Raw genomic sequence first — 12,697 nt, 5'->3', positions numbered from 1 at the left:
TTTTACAAATACTAATGCACTGAATTTAAAATAAAAAAGTTTTTTATTTATTTATTTATAAGGTAATAAACATGTAATACAACTACTGTAATACTTATTTACAATGAACACATTACTGCACTGAAATGGCGCAGAAGTTAGATTATACTTACACACACACACACACACACACACACACACACACAAATTTTCAATGAACACATTACTGCACTGAAATTGTGCAGAAGTTATGTTGTACTTATATACAAATCAGTTGGTTTTACTAAGAAATTCATCAATGGAGTAGAAGGAGTTGGCCACCAATAAATCCTTTAGGCTTCTCTTAAACTGAATTTCATTGGTTGTTAAGCTTTTTATGGCTGCTGGCAAGTTATTGAAATGTTCTTGAATAATGCACACCTTTTTGTACAAGACTAAGTGATTTTAAATCCTTGTGAAGATTATTCTTATTTCTAGTATTGATTCCATGAATTGAGCTGTTGGTTTGAAAAAGTGATATATTTTTAATGACAAATTTCATTAAGGAATAAATATATTGGGAAGCAGTAGTTAGTATCCCTAGTTCCATAAACAGGCTTCTGCAGGATGTTCTTGAGTTCACACCACATATAACTCTTACTGCACGTTTTTGTGCCCGGAAAACTTTAGCTTGGCTTGATGAATTACCCCAAAAAATAATCCCATATGATATTATGGAATGAAAGTAAGCATAGTATGCCAGCTTTTTCATTTTTATATCCCCTATGTCTGACAAAATTCGCATTGTAAACAGAGATTTGTTAAGACGCTTCAGCAGTTCTGTGGTGTGCTCCTCCCAGTTGAATTTATTATCAAGCTGTAATCCCAAAAATTTAACACTCTCCACTTCTTCTATCTTCTTGTCATCATATGTTAGACATATACTCTTGGGACACCCCTTACAAGTTCTGAACTGCATGTAGTGTGTTTTTTCAAAGTTTAGTGACAAAGAATTGGCTAGGAACCAGTGATTAATGTCCACAAATATTTTATTGGCTGATCTTGATTTGCTATTTATTGCAATGTTTGTATCATCGGCAAACAAAACAAACTTGGCATCTGGTAATATTACTATTGAAAGGTCATTGATATACACAAGAAAAAGTAAGGGCCCCAAAATGGAACCTTGTGGGACCCCCACATGTAATTAGTTCCCAGTTGGATGATGCCTGATAGCTTGATATATGTCTCTTTCCTAATAACACCCTTTGTTTCCTGCCAGAGATATAAGATTTGAACCATTCTGCAGCATTTCCCATTACACTATAATATTCTAGTTTACTTAGAAGGATATTGTGATTTACACAGTCAAATGCCTTTGACAGATCACAAAATATACCAGTTGCCTGCAATATTTTGTCTAATGAATTAAGCACATTTTCACTGTAAGTGTAGATAGCCTTCTCAATATCAGAACCTTTTAGAAATCCAAACTGTGACTTTGACAGCATGTTATTTGAGATGAGATGGTTATAAAGACGACTGTACATTACTTTTTCGAAAATTTTTGAGAATGCTGGCAACAGTGAAATTAGATGGAAATTTGATGCTATTTCTTTATCTCCCTTCTTAAACAGTGGCTTAACTTCAGCATATTTCAGCTACTCAGGAAATATTCCACTGATAAACGACTGGTTACACAGATAGCTTAATATGTTACTTAGCTCAGAATCACATTCTTTAATTAACTTTGTTGATATTTCATCATACCCACTAGATGTTTTTGGTTTTAAAGATTTTATGATGGACATTATTTCTGTTGGGGTAGTGAGGGTCAAATTCATATCATGGAAGTTACTTGATATGTCTGGTCTAAGGTAATCCATAGCAGAATCTACCGAACATGACAACCCCATCTTTTCAGTAACAGTTATAAAATGTTTGTTAAAAAGTTCTGCAACACTATACACATCTGTCACCAATGTATCATTTACTCTTAATGTTATTTGTTCCTCTTCATGTCTGGTTCTACCGGTCTCCTCCTTCACTATATCCCATATTGTCTTTATTTTGTTATCTGATATGACTATATTTTCCTTGTAATATATTTGCCTTGACATCCGTATTGCAGTCTTTAATATTCTGCAGTATTTCTTATAATGTGCTATAGCATCAACATTGGAAATGTTTCGGATTGACAGATACAGTTTTCTTTTTCTTTTACAAGATACCCCTATTCCTCGAGTAATCCATGGCTTCTTTGTAGACTTTGCTCTAACCTTGGTAAGTTTTGGGGGAAAGCAGTGTTCAAATAAGGTTGTAAACATCAGTCCAGTGAATGTCTCTGAGGAGTGTCCTAAAATAATCAATTTTTGGCTTACTGATTACCCTCTTGAGCTCAGATTTAACAGATTTTATATCCTGTTCAGTATTAACATTTAACAGAAGGAACTGCATGTCATGGTCTGAGAGGCCATTGACTATTGGTTTTGTAATATAATTTTGTTCATTGGACTTTTCTATAAAGATATTATCAATGGCTGTTTGTGAGCAAGTGGCTATCCTAGTGGGGAACTTTACAGTGGGAATTAAGTTGAATGATAGTCTTACTGACTCAAATAAGTTCTTATTGGGAGAGTCTTTAAGGAAATATACATTGAAATCTACAGCTTCAAGGTGGTTTACAAACAGATTAAAGTTACCTGCAGGTGCTCGATATACACTTAATATTATGAAGGATTTTTTGTGAAATTCTAATTCTGTTGCACATGCTTCCATATGCTGTTCTAGGCAAAATTTATGAATGTATATGTTCTTAAATTTATGACAGTTCCTGATGAATGTGGCAACTCCTCCTTTCTCCATTTCTGATCTACAAAAGTGAGATGCTAACCTAAACCCTGTAACACTTAAAAGTTCTATACCAGTGGTCACATGATGTTCAGAGAGGCAGATTATGTCAGCTGGGTTTGAAGACTCTAATTCATCTATGCAGATAGTTAATTCATTAATTTTATTTCTCAATCCTCGAATATTTTGATGCAATAAAGATAGCTGACATTTCACATTGACTGAGTTAAAATTGGGTGGAGTTAAAATATCGGCCGACATTTGAAAATTCTTAACTAATGGCTGTTTATGCTGATGTAATAAGCTGGAATTATGTTTTTTGATTTCTTTCTCAAACTGAAGGTTTGTCTCAGTTCTAACCTCTCTTAAAATTTGCTTCCTTTTTCTCCTCCCTAACCTAAAAAAGGGTCTTTTCTGAACCCTATAACCACTGGTATTTTACCACTCATGACAGTGCCTCCCCCCTTTAATTTTCCTGCTATTTCCCCAGCCAATTTACCCTTCCTCTTCCTGTTGAGGTGAAGGCCATGCCTAGTATAATCCCACCTACTGAGAGAATCAACATGAACCACACCAATGTGTGACCCCGCACCTGACATGAGCAGCTGTTCCAGCTCCAAATTAACTCTCTTGACAGAAGAGTTCAAATAAGGTCGGTCATGGCGCCCAAGAACAGATACAAACTCAACACTTGTATGCCTCGATGCTGATGCAATCTTCGCCAGGTCACACTCTATACTGTACCCAGGATCTCTGTCAATACTGTTACCTGCCCCACCCACTATAACCACGGTGTCTTCCTTAGTGAAATCTTTGCAAAGTGATCCTAAATCCTCTGTCACCTGCTCCAGACCAGCACTAGGTTTAAAAAAATTGGTGACCTGGTATTCTGATCCTAGTTCATCCTGCAAAAGTTGGCCAACACCTCTTCCATGGGAACTACCTAACAACAACACTTTCTTTCTCTTTACTGATTTCCCTACATTCTTACTTTTCAATTTGCTGCTGAAAGTTTGTTGTGCCCTGTCTACACCTGCAACTGCTTGAGGCTCACCAGCTTCTAACTGAAGCAACAGGTCAAATCTATTTTCCACATTCACCATAAAGCTGTCAGACAAACTTCTAGGCTTGTTCCTCCTGTTGCCTGTAGCCACTTCCCACCTCTCTTTACCCTTCTCCCTCCTTAACCTGTCAAGATCTCCCCTGGCCTTGTCTAACTCAGCCTGAAGGGCGGCAATTTCCCCCTCCTGTTCTAGTATCTTCCTATCTCTACTACAAATCCTACAAAACCACTGATGAGTCTCATTTACTTCCCCTATTCCCACGCCACTACAGTCACCCACATGGAAAAAACTACAGCACCCATCACACCAAAGCCCCGACCTAACAATTCTACGGCAAGTCAAGCACTTTTCACTCATGATAAACGTAATAGTTTATTAAGAATAAGTCAGTTAAATTACAGATAAACACGAAAATATGGTTACACAAATTTGACCTATACGCAACTGTGTGTAAACAAAAACAAAAGTGCAAAGTTTCTGAAACAACAACTTAAACTTTACGCTACTTTCCGGAAATGCTAGTTAAATAATGAAGAGGTACGCTAAGTTAAATTGCTGGAGAGAGCAAGGAACAACTAAACGAAATTCTATAGATTTGCTGCAGCAGAACGTAAACAGAAAATACGACTGTACGGTCTTTTCGCGTTTCCTGCTATATTACGTAAAGAAAAATGAAACCTTTAATGGTACACTTAAACGGCACACTAATACACCTATTTACCACGTAATCAGTACTAATCTATATGTTTTATAATCTAAAATGACTTATCTTTACGAGAACACCAAAACTCGCGCTAGTCGCCTGGCTGCAGGGCTGCCAACCAGACATCCATGCTGCACCAGGCTGGGCTAAGCATCCGAATCGATGCTAGAGGAACGACGTCTCACTAGGACGCAGGCGCAAGGACTGACGCAGCGTCCGACACCGGGAGTCTGTCCGTGACTGGGGCAGGAGGCAACTATGGCCAACAGTGCACCACCATTTGTAAAGTTGTCACAATAAACGATTCATTGAATAATCATGTTTTCTTAGCGGCACGAGCGCTTCCAGACGATTCCTGACATCGTGCAGAGGCGTCATCGGCTCGGCATCTCTGTGGCACCAATAGTATACCGATAAACAAAACATTACAGGCACCAGATGGAAACAGTTATACAGAGAATAAATCGAATATCAAAGAACATAAGTGCTATCAAAAAACTAAAGCAATGTAATCATTAACTGATATACTGTATGAAGTAGCATCTAAAGAAATGATATACAGGTCTAATACATTAAATGCCACAGTAATAGAATATTACAAAAGTTTAGCATCTTGTGAATGTTACAGTATATCCAGTACAAATGCGGACAACAAGGTGATTTTACGTTAAAATTACACAAGAGGCACAGAAATTGACAGTTTAAAGTAAATTCAAAATAAGAAAGATTTTTTTTGTTTACAATCCAGCTGTGAAAAAGGCAACAGCAAACTGGATGGATGATGCCATAACTAATGGGAAAACCTTCACGTCAGCTCACGCTGCATTGTTGCCAAATTTATTCAAGATGGCAGCGATGACGTCATCCAAGATGGCGGCATGTAGACTTGGCAACATCGCATGACGTCATCCAAGATGGTGGATTTTGGCAGGGAAATAAGCCAATTGTCCTACATCCACTAACCTAACCTCAAGAAAAAATGGCTGGAAGTTTGAATTTTGAGAAAATAGCCCGATTGGGCTAAGTCCACTAACCTAAGCCTCCAGAAGAAGAAATGGGGGGATGATTGAATTCCAACACGATAATGCACGCAATTACCGTACTTATCTTTATGTTTTGATTATCATTTATCAACATTCATTATCATTTATTATTATTTATTATCATTTATTATTATTTATTAGCATTTATTATTATTTATTATTATTGACCTGCCTCCACTAGAAAATTCCTTCCAAATTCAAATTACAACACGATAATGGCTGCAAAACCTTACTTTTGTTTATTATTATTCATTATTATTCATTATTATTTGTTAACATTCATTATCATTCATTGTCATTTATTATCATTCATTATCATTTATTATCATTCATTGTCATTTATTATTATTATTATTATTATTTATTATTATAGGCCTACCTCCACTGGAATATTGCGCCAAATTCAAATTCCAACATGATAATGTCTCGAAAACTCTACTTCTATTTATTATTATCATTTATTATTTATTCAAGATGTCCGATTTTCTCGGCGAGAAAGCCATTTTCCTTACATCCATAACAAAAATCTATTACAAGTTCAAATCCCAACACCATAATTGATCACACGTACGAAATTTCTCCGTCACTTATCTTTTTCACTGGTAGCCTATCATAATCTCGTCAAATAATAAACTGCACTTATAGTAACGTAAGTCACGTCCTTTGATTCTGCTTTCTCTACCAACCTAACAAAATTGTTGTAAATAAAGGGCACTTGTACTAACCTCAGCAACCCGACCGCCACGTCCTCCTAGGAACCAGCGCCAAGTTTGAAATCTGCCATTAAACAAAGCTCACTGGTGCTTCCACCACCAACCTAAGAAAACTGTTGCAAATCAAGCTCATCAGCGCTAAACTAAGCCACCGGCACTAAACCTCTTTGTACATGTTTTGGGTAAAAGGACTCACCCTGCACTAGGCCCATGGATGGAGGAACCACTTTATTTAGGAATGGAATATATGTATCACACCGACATGTTCCACACCATACAGACCTGCAAAACACTCCTACATAACTCATTTATAATGGTCTAGACACATGCTTACTAATTGTAAACAGTTAAAAATAACTCATAGACCAGCCTACGGACATGCAAACCGCTCATAAATAATGCAAAACATTTACGTCCAAATAGCCAAAAAACTGCTAATTTCCGGAAATAATTTCAGTGCATAGGCTGATGGAAGGAGGAACGAGTGTACTTTATTTATTTGCGGCATATCTTTTTGAAACTTTTACTTCTCATAGGTTTCGATATGTAAGGCTGACATAAGGCAGTTTCTGAACTCCAGTAGTGCACTACACTTGGCAACACAAACACACCCATAAAGATATTCATTCCAATCCAGACCTGTAACTCATCTACAGATAAATTTGTCCAGTTATTTGTTGACTCACTCACAGTCTGACCAGATTGCAGTTTTTGCGTAAAAACCGCTCAGACTGCGCTGTGCTGCTTGGGGAAGTAATGAAGGACTGCACTCTATTTATTTGGAGCCGCTTTTATTTAGTCGTGCAGTATATTCGTCACAAAACACCCACACTGATCCGACTGTGGTCATCTCACACAGGCCACAAAGATGTAAACAACTCCTAATTTCACGACACAATAGCAAACTGCTCTTAAATAATGCAGTACACACTGTCAGTAGACGAGCTATCTACTCTTAAGCTCTCCAAATAACGCACAGCACAGTGCACAGACATGCTCGGAAAAAAATAGTCCAACAGACCCGCCCAAACACCCCCAGCTGCTAAACCGACCAAAAAGTCTGTGCTCGGCCTCCCCCAAACATGACCTCAGCACAGTCGCATTCGCGCCTAACACCGGAGAAACTGATATCGCCTATGCGCCTTAGCTTACGCTCCCAGACAGGCCCAGGTCACGTGCGTGCGGTCGGCGGAGGAGGGCATTCCAGAGCCTTCACTCAAGTTCAGCTTCCCAGCGCTCCCTCCTCACAGCGGACCAGAAAGAGCACTCCGCCCTCACACATGTGAAAGCTGCATTGTTCTTCTCATGTATACCGCCGGCGTCTCAGGTCTGGACCTGCCTTCACGTCTATTGTCAGAATAGCTCATAGCTCGTTGACACACACGATTAACGCGGCCGGGAAAACATTTACTACTCGCATGCAACCGAGATGGTGACGGAAAACCAATCACTCTGATCTGCGCTGCAGGCGCATGTAATCGTTGAGAACACTCTATTTATTTTTTCGAACAACTTATTTAACCATCCAGTATATCTGTCACGCTATCACAAAAAACCCACCCAGATGTGCCCTGGGCCATGTTGCACAGCCCACAGACATGCACCCAATCATAATTTCATTACACACTATATCAAATTGCTACTAAATAATTCCTCACACAGATGTGTAGATACGCTCAGTACTCGTAAACTATCCTAATAACGCATAGCAGAGCCTGCAGATCCGCTCGCAAAATAACTCAGCAGGCGTGCGCAGGTACCCCCCACTCCGCACCCTGCCCACAGGATCGTGAAGTCACCCATTCGTCTGATTTCAGACCTCATACAGCCCCTGCTCGGCTTCCGCAAGCGTGAGTTGACGCGGTCAACGCGCTCGTCAGCAGTCAAAGCACACACATACGTCCGCCCAGGACCGCGATCCGTCACACTTCCGAGCCGCGACCACCGAACGCAGGTGAAAGTCAACTTTATATCAACGTAGCATATTTCCAAAGCGCAGCCTCCATACGCTAGACACATCGTAGCAGCATATGCCTTTACCTCCTATGACACTGTAGCACACTGTGCATTGCTCCTCACATGACATTACACGGCCCTTTAACTAAACATAACTACACATCCCTGCTCTCGCATCGTCGCGTGACCAGCCATCTAAAACCTTCTCAATATTATTCTTGCTTTACAACATATTTTTTTAAAAATAAGATCTAATTTACACCTCTCACTGCACCTAACCTCACACCCGTCCCACCATCAACATACGCAAACGTCCTCAGTCCTATCTCGACACTCATATATTACCCCACAAACCAAGTCCATCAATCAATTTACCATTCTCATCCCCTCTTTTCGAATTGCAAACGTAGCTTCTATCTAAACACCAATCAACTCATCTTTCTCGCACTTTCAACAGTAAAATTAATTTTACACACACCCAGAAATACCAAACGCAATTAAAGAGTCAAACTTTTATACAGGGCATCAAGCAAATACCACACTCCCACCAATATTCAAAGCCTGATCCATATTTACAACCTCCACCTTGAATTAAATATTATTACCATTGCCGCAACATTCCTCCAGCGCTCGATTTGTACCTATTTTTCCGCTCTTAACTATTGTCACTAGCAGTCGAATATCACTATCTATAGATTGCATAAATTTCCACATAAAAAAAAATCTCGCCCCGCCGTTTAGAGACTCCTACATCCAAACACATAGCATCATTCAACTATCACTTGCTCTTATCTAATAACTCATCCATCAGGTCTGGGGGCAAGGTCACCCCTTTTTTCTTTCTTTCTTTCTTTCAGCAGCAGACAGCTATTTTTTTTACAGTGGTGGCTAAATTGCGCCATCAACTTAACATCACCATTTGCGAAACATATCTTCAAATACCTAAACACACTTACTCAATTACACAGCGGTCCCGCTGAGGACATGGCCTTCAATATTACAGTTCTTAGTCCAATAACCACCGAAACAAGTACTAAATGCTCAAACTAATCCCATAGAACCTTACAAAGCGAGTCTCCGAGCGCCGCCGGTGGCATGTCAAAGCCACATAGCTGTCCATCAAAACAGCCGTCCACTCAGCCCCCAGGACCAGAATGCTGAAGTGGGCTCATTCTATACCTGCTCTTCAGCTATTGTCTAACGACATACAGTGCACAAATGGATTCCTGAATAGCGCAGATCTCTATCCCCCCCCTTGCATCTCTAACAGGACATGTAAACAGTGTCTCCCCGTAGCCAGCGAACCCGACGTCATTCACCCTTCGCTGAAACACTCGCATATATAAACTCATATTCACTCCTGTCAAAACTCACTTAATAATAAAAAAGCGTTCTCCCTTTCTAAGCATAGATGAGTATGCATTTATCTTCACCCATCTGATCTCTGCAATTTAAGTCAGAGAAAGACATATCTATTACCTTCTCCAACCTTTCTATAAACAGAATGATTTCAGTTACTACAACAGGACCTTGTTTTGACCATTCGCCGGAAATGCGCACAATGTTGTATGCCTCAAACTAGGTACAAGTACAACAGATCCTCAACATCCTATCATCTTTATCCTCTACCATCAAACAATGAAAAAGTCACGAAGGCACCAATGCGATCCACCTCCAGCGCGGTCTAACAGAATTCACAATACTCCCCCGAATAACTCAGAGTGCGACTATCCAAGAATTCCTAACAGCTCGCCAAGTCCGACAACTCAAACTACAGTTGCCTATATGAACAAGATCACATTAAATATACACACGCTGCAGAGACCCCTTTAAAGCTCGATCGCCCATACTCTAAGCGAATGAGAAGCTGCCTCTGGCCCTTGTTCAAACAGTGTTTTCTAACACGCTTTTGCACACTGCCGAGCATTTCGTCTTTCTGCCGCGACTTCGAAGTCAGTGTCTGATTCTAAACAGACATTATCACGGACTGATGCACGGCCTCTCACAGTAAACAATACCTTGCACCTTGTAAATCATATTCTTACAGTCGATAGCATAACATTGAATGATTTTAAATAAAGGACAGCCACAACACAAGGAAACTAGAAGAGCCTGCTGGCGTTGTAGCGACTTCCCTCGAAAGTGATTGACCACCTCTACATTTAAACTCATATGTCGCAGTGATCAAATAGTTTATAACTCTGTGTTCCATTTCTAGTGATTGATCATTTTTGCACACAACTACGGGATCACCGTTTTCGGTGCAAGCAAACCCGGAAGTTGCGGTCCATCAACCAAAATTTGTCCCCCAACTCAAACAAGCATTGTCAGTCAATCATTATGTCGTACCCAATGCACAGACACGATGGATAAGACACCATCGATCTACTGTAATATTATCCATCACAGCTGATATCACAAAAAATTTTACCATAAGTCCAACACTGGCCAATCATGTGACAGCTTGTTTTCTTAATTTCATTATCATAGCTAAACCATACATCCTCTACTTTGCAAGTATCATTGGGAACATTCATAGATGACCGCTCAGCACGTCCATTTACACTTAATTCTCGAACACATAAAGACGATCAAATTATACCAGACAACGCTATACATATTTCTAAGATCTGGCGCATAGTATTCGATCAATCTCTCTGCGTATGTCGGTCACGGAGCTATCTAGTCCTCTTACATTAAAAGATCGTCCTCACCTCGACATTGACCAACCTACCCCGCAACATCGCTACCCAATTATTCCGCAACCGAGCAGACGAATACAGCTACACTCCACGTCTCTTGACTAAATAGAGCTTTCCAAATCCTAAACCCTCCAAGTGCACCACATTTTTCGAAATGTAACCAAGTCTTGGAGCTTAGCACACCATATAGATCTATAGTAACAGATCTCAAAGTGCCCTAATTTAATAGCATACAGTTAAGAAGAATAAGAATGGAGCGACATTTATACACAACGTAGTTCGATACATATTTAAGTAAATCATCCAATCTATCATGTGAAAAGTATTGTTCTAGAGTCCATAATCGGTGCATCGAAGGCTCCGGTAGGAGAGAGTGAGAGAGAGAGAGAGAGAGCATAAACACACACACACTCCTAAGACTAAAACGTTCAGCGCTTAAAAACGGGCAATAATCTTAGACCGCTTACTTTTCCGTCCTGTTAGACATACATCTTTCTCCCCAGTCACCCTACGCTGAGCTATCTCTACCCCAATCGTAAAACTTTTCCTTTCTATGATACGAGCCCAATATAGCCCTGCGGACACGTCTAGTGCCCAATGATCACATCAGATCATGAGTCGGAAATAATACTATCACTCCATAAGGTCTATATAAAATGATAGTTATTAGCAGCCGGTACATCCTACAAGCAAACAGATACGCATAACAGCAGCGTTCAACATGTGAAAATTACAAGTCAGCTCGTCACGAACTCTGTAAACACCCGTCTGTCGGGTAACTGTGTACACAATGATTACAGGCCCTCACACATACCCACAGCTAACTTAGTTATGACGCTGAAGTCTCGATTTTACATCAAGCATGCGAGAGGGCGCGGATCGCGTAAATCAAAGTGTGTTTTAGAGGAATGTGTCAACTTTCATCACACATGAGATGGAAGTCCTCTGATGACCGATGGGTGCACCGTTAACGATCGCAAGTGGTTTAAACCACATACCGAACACGTAGCCGCATACGACTAGAACGCTGGCTATATCACGTGACTAAAGCATCCAAATAGAATACTGGGAAAAAAATCTACCTTCACCAATTTGTCCTTCTCTAGAATAAATCAGTCAACGTTTGAATCGTACCTAGTTGCAGCTCTGTCTCAATCGATCATCCCGTACACCCTCTGGTATCACTTAACACAGATGTGAGTAAGTTTAAACGTGAATGATTCTCGGTCCTCCTGAAAAGCATCAAATACAGTATTCAACTCGCGTGTATCACTGCTACCTCAGTAGACATACACTATAATACGAACTCAACGAGAAAAAATTGACTGCCTTCCTTATTCCGCTCGCTTCGATGTCATCGTTTTCCTCTTGTTGCAGCATAGTTGAACCATGCACAAATTCCCCCTGCGAACTAGAAGATAAACAAGTACGTTCTCATTTTCACCGCATTTCGATGTATATTAGGTTAGTTTATATCTATGCGCTAATCAGTTTCGCATTTCTTTCGATTTTATGTCAGACCCACCCATGCGACCGCGACATAAGTTATCGTTCTGTGTTCTAGAATTGCCTCTAAATGTAACCAAGGCGTATGCAGTCACCTCCACATTCAGAGAGCGCTTGCTCTGTTTTTCTGGGCGGAAGCAGCAGTGAGCATTTTTTAATGGCAGATTTCAAACTGGTGCTGGTTCCTAGGAGGACGTGGCGG

Source organism: Schistocerca piceifrons, chromosome X, assembly GCF_021461385.2.
Source record: "Schistocerca piceifrons isolate TAMUIC-IGC-003096 chromosome X, iqSchPice1.1, whole genome shotgun sequence".
Taxonomy (NCBI): Eukaryota; Metazoa; Arthropoda; class Insecta; order Orthoptera; family Acrididae; genus Schistocerca; species Schistocerca piceifrons.
This window is presented reverse-complemented; position numbering follows the sequence as displayed.